At 45.0% G+C, this 5,201-nt stretch overlaps 1 long non-coding RNA gene across 1 annotated transcript; it reads right to left on the bottom strand.

The window, feature by feature from the left end:
• Window positions 1-725: 725 nt before the first annotated feature.
• LOC738229 (uncharacterized) lies at window positions 726-3,619 on the bottom strand. Its single transcript, XR_676820.1, has 3 exons — window positions 3,358-3,619; window positions 2,282-2,381; window positions 726-1,052 (listed from the first exon to the last, which is right to left on the bottom strand). It is a non-coding gene; the product is annotated as an uncharacterized LOC738229 (long non-coding RNA).
• Window positions 3,620-5,201: the final 1,582 nt, after the last annotated feature.

Here is a 5,201-nt window from a genome sequence, read left to right as displayed (position 1 = left end):
GTGATTAATGCTTCTTTGGGAAAGCATACTCTTACAACTTATTGAATTGCAATGTTTACTGCTCTGATCTGTCTGTTAGTCCAAATTCATGGCCTTTCTTGCTTGTTGGTATCGCTCAAAATTTATGTCACATTGATGTCACCTTTTCTTATTTCCTATGGTTGTTGTGGTTTCTTCCTTTTTATATTTATTTTTGACTAAATAATACATTTACATGGTCTAAAATGTAAATGAAAGAGTATGTAATGCAGTCTTTTTCCCATCTCTTCCTTTCAGTCTTCCATGGTTAAACAGTGTTGTCAGTTTCTTATGTATCTTCCTGGGATGCTTTTATGCACATTCAAGCAAATACATAGATATTCCCTTTCAGCCTTTTAACACACAGCAGTATATGACACATTGTTCTACATCTTAACAATGTGTCTTGGAGATTGTTCTATGTCAGCAAAACACTTCCTTATTCTCTGTTTTTTTACAACTTCATAGTGTCCCATTACATGAATGATGATGTACCATAAATTATTTAACTAGTCCCCTATTGATGAACATTTAGGTTGTTTCCAATCATATGATATTTTTAAATGCTGTAACAAATAACCTTGTACTACTCATTTTTAAAAGTTTTTTTTCAGACATTTTCATGGGATCTGGAAGGCTAAAATTTACATATATTTTAACACTGACCAATCAACTTTTAACCTAAACACATTACACTTGAAGAAAGATGATTTATGGGTTATTGTTTATTTTCCATTAGTGAGACTGATGCACAGTAAATTATGTGTGTTATACACCCTCTTCAAAGCCAGACATCACATTTTAAAGTGTTCAATGCAAAGTCCTATCTAACATTAAGGATATGTGTGATTCTTCATGTGGATCTGCAGCAGAAAGCTGAAGATGACGTGATCTCTGGTACCTCCATTCAGAATACTGCATTTGTTAGCTGGATTGGAAAGAAGCAACTTCAGGAGACACTTCTTTGAATCAGTTCATTTGTTCACATCAACATTCACTGAGTGCCTAATGTGAGCCAGGTGCTGAGCTGGACCCTGGGGATACAAAGAAAAAGATGATAGTCCCTGCTTTGCCAGGAGCTTCCAGTTCAGAGAAGCTGACCAATACATGAGCAGACAGACAATCATAAACAGTGTGAAAAGCACCACTGTAGAAGTGAACACAGAATGCTGAGGGAACAAGAAGGAGGAGTACCTACACACCCAGGGGGTGGGGCGGGGTGGGGTGGGATAGAATGCATGTCTGCGAAGCCTCTCTAGAAGCAAAGACACCTGTCATAACTTTGCATCCTGTCTTGCAGCACTCCACTGACAAATCTCAACATTCAGTGTCCATCTGCTGTCCTTGGCCTTTCTAGTCTGGAATCTTCCATCCTTTTCCATTCTGCAGAAGTCTTCTAGTTGGTTATGTTTATTCTGGCACTCCAATGGCTCAGGAAGAGTAACATAGGAGGGGCGTGGGGATAATCACCTCCAGCATAGATGAGTGTGGTTGGGAATGGGGATGTTGGGTGTCTTGATCTGGTTTCTGGTATTAGTTTTCATAGTGTGCCCAGAATCCTCACTCTCCCTTTCTACCAGATGCCTACCTCCATCCCAGGTCCCCAAGGTGAGCTTTCTTGGCACATATCCACTCCAGAGTTGTATCCTAGAGGCAGGATTGTGTCCCCTCGCCACTGCCACACACTCCCCACCCCAAACACAGCAGTAGAATCATGCTTTGAAGGGAATTCTGGAAGAAATTTCTAGTCATAAATGGGCTCTTGGGTGCTATTGTAACTCTTGTATGACTCTAACACCTATTGCTGTGAGTTTAGCCAAACAAACAAACAACAACAAAAAAAACAAACCCATAAGTTCCCCACAGCATCTCTCTATATATTCCAAAAGGTTCTCCCATTGATGTTTCCTATGGCAAGACTGTCCGAGGGGCCTTGTGGCTAACACTGAGTAGTCAATATCCTTTCAATAAGTATTTTCCCAGCATTTGGCAAGCACTAGGCTCTCTGATAGGTCTGGGAATCCAAAATGAAAAAGACAGAGCTGCTAGTTAAGGAGATACAAAAGCCAGAGTGGACCACAGTGCACTGGGTAAGCATCCACAGTAGAGAAGTGCAGGGGATTTTGGGAGCATGCAGAAGGAGTGAGGGTGAAGAGGTGACAGACTCAGGGAAGACTTCCTGGAAGAGGAAGCCCTGAGGGAATTTTCTGGGTCAGGAAAGAATACATTCCAGGTATGGGAACTAGCATGTGGAAGGACCCACAGGCTGGAACTCATGGGCTCGTTCTTCTCTTACGGCTGCAGGCTTGGGATCAAAGCCTTCCTCTGGTCTCTGCACAGCACCTCAGGTTCTCCAGTCAGCCCTTAATGTGGAACATGAAATATCAGGTGTTTATAGAACAAAAAGTTCCCTTTCTTCCACGGTGAAGGGTCTCAGGGATGGCATGCTCTGCAGGTGGGCACATAGTTGGCACCTGTTTTCCTTCAAATATCAGCCTGACATGATTGAACATTTAAGGCTTGTCTGTGTGGTTCTAGTCCATTTTTTAAACCTCCCTTGCTCTAGTCTCAGCCTGCCTTTTTTTTGTTTTTGTTTTTTTTTTTTTTTGAGACAGAGTCTTGCTGTGTCGCCAGGCTAGAGTGCAATGGCGCGATCTCTGCTCACTGCAATCTCCATCTCCCAGGTTCAAGTGATTCTCATGTCTCAGCCTCCTGAGTAGCTGGGATTACAGGTATGCACACCACGCCTGGCTCATTTTTGTATTTTTAGTAGAGACAGGGTTTCACCATGCTGGCCAGGCTGGTCTGGAACTTCTGGCCTCAAGTGATCTGCCCACCTTGGTCTCCCAAACTGTTGGGATTACAGGCGTGAGCCACCATGCCTGGCCTCAGCCTGCTTTCTGCATCTCCCCTAGAGCTCCAGGACTTTAGTAGGCTAGCTCCTGGCTCCACTGCCCAGAAACCCCTCTCCACAGCCTTTCCCCGCCTACCCTGCAATTTACCTCTACCATGATCCTTCTTCTTGACTTAACTCATTCAGAGCTCTCTCTCTCTCTTTCCAACTTCTAACTGGTGTCCTCCAGGCTGCCCTCTTCAGTTCAGACCCCAGGCTTGGGCAATTTCTGTCTCTCTGATTCTTCCTGTGGTCTGTTCCTGACAACCCCTTGGGGGCTGTTTGTGAAATGTGCCCTCTGCTTCTAACTCATCTCTTAGGTATCCTCACAGGAGACTGCCTTCTTAGTAGGGGCCTGACGCAGAAGACCTCTAGTTCTCCCACAGTGTCTTCTGGGGCCAGGCCCGCTGTTTCTCACTGAGGCTCGGAGAAAGGCAATGACTTACCATGGTCATGCAGCATGTTAGCGGCAGAACTGAGAGTACCCCAGGCCTCCTGACTTCCAGCCCAGTAGTCTTTTCCAGGAATCAAGCTGCCTCTCGGAAGACTCAGGTCTTCTAGCCAGCATCAGCTCCCACCCACTGACTGCACTGTGCACCCATCTCTGTTAGCACTTCCTTCCTGAGCCACTTCATTAAAACTGAAGCTGGCCCGTCCAGGCTTCTGACTCAGCAGCCCAGCAAAGAACATCCAGCCATGTCTGCATCTGATTAAGGAAACGCCAGGGGCAGGAAATATATATATATATATATTTTTTTCCTGGCTGAGTCGAGGGGTGCAAAAGGAGGTGGAGAGATTCAGTAAAATAGTTAAGATTTGAGTAGAAGGTAATCTTTCAGCACAAGATGTACCACAGGGACCACAGGGGTGGAAGAGAAATGGAAGGGCTTTATCAAAAGATTTAGGATTACCAGTTAAATACATTTTGGTACAGAAGTATATTACTGGCTTAGAAGGACCCCTGTGATACACTGATAGTGCAAATATCATGGCAGAAATAGGATGTCCCCAGTTTTTTTTTTTTTTTTTTTTTTGACAGAGTTCCACTCTTGTTGCCCAGGCTGGAGTGCAGTGGCATGATCTCGGCTCACTGCAACCTCCGCCTCCTAGGTTCAAGCGATTCTCCGGCCTCAGCCTCCTGAGTAGCTGGGATTACATGCACCTGCCACCACGCCCAGCTAATTTTTGTACTTTTAGTAGAGACGGGGTTTTGCCATGTTGGCCAGGTTGGTCTTGAACTCCTAACCTCAGGCGATCCGCCTGCCTCGGTCTCCCAAAGTGCTGGGATTACAGGCGTGAGCCACTGCAACCGGCCCAGTTCCAGTTTTGTAAAAATAAGTTGAGAGTGTCCCTAAAGTGCTTATGAGTAGTAGCTAAAAGTTCCCCTCCATGCTCTGCACCCATGTTAATTTTTGCCCACAGGTAGATAATTGGAAAACAATTACCACAACCTTTGATAGCTATTGTGGCACGGGTGTTCCCCTGTGAATAAGTGGAGTTGGGAATCTTTCTTCATCACAGTGCCCCATGGTGAACTGCGCCATCTTGGTAAGCGTGGACCTGGGACAGTTTCCACTAGAGCACTTCCACATAGAACTCAATAGCCCGTATCTTTGACATCAGGATGTTTTCTGACTTTGAGGAGAAGGATGTCCTGGTACTCCTTGTCACAGGGTGGCTGATGCCTGGAGCCCTCTCTCTCCCCTGACATCGGGGAACCAACCACATCTGAAGCAGTTTCAAATAAGCAGTAGGGTTGATATCTGTTCTGGATTGAACAGTGTTCCCCTCCCCAAATTCATGCCCATGTGGCACCTGTGAATGTGGCTTTTTTGGGGGGGGGAAATACTTTGTAAATGTAATTAGTGAAATTAATATAAGGTCAAACTGAATTAAGGTGGGCCCTAATTCAATGACTAGTGATCTTATAAGAAGAGGGAAATTTGAACACAGACAAACACAGAGGGAAAACAGCCATGCAAAAACAGAGGCAGGGATTGGAGAGATGTGTCTCCAAGCCGCAGAACATCAAGGATTGCTGGCAACCATTAGAAGCTAGGAAGAAACAAGGAAAGACCCTCCCCTAGATCCTTTAGAGAGAGCATGGCCCTACCAACACCTTCAAGTTCAGACTTCTGGCCTCCAGGACTGTGAAAGAATACATTTCTATCGTTTTAAGCTCCCCAGTTTGTGGTAATTTGTTATGGCAGCCCTTGGAAACTAATACAACACTTCTGTAGAAGAAACTGGCTCCATCTTTTGAAATGCTGCTCCAATCATGACCTGAGCA

This window comes from Pan troglodytes, chromosome X (genome assembly GCF_028858775.2).
Source record: "Pan troglodytes isolate AG18354 chromosome X, NHGRI_mPanTro3-v2.0_pri, whole genome shotgun sequence".
In the NCBI taxonomy this organism is placed as follows: Eukaryota; Metazoa; Chordata; class Mammalia; order Primates; family Hominidae; genus Pan; species Pan troglodytes.
This window is presented reverse-complemented; position numbering and strand designations above follow the sequence as displayed.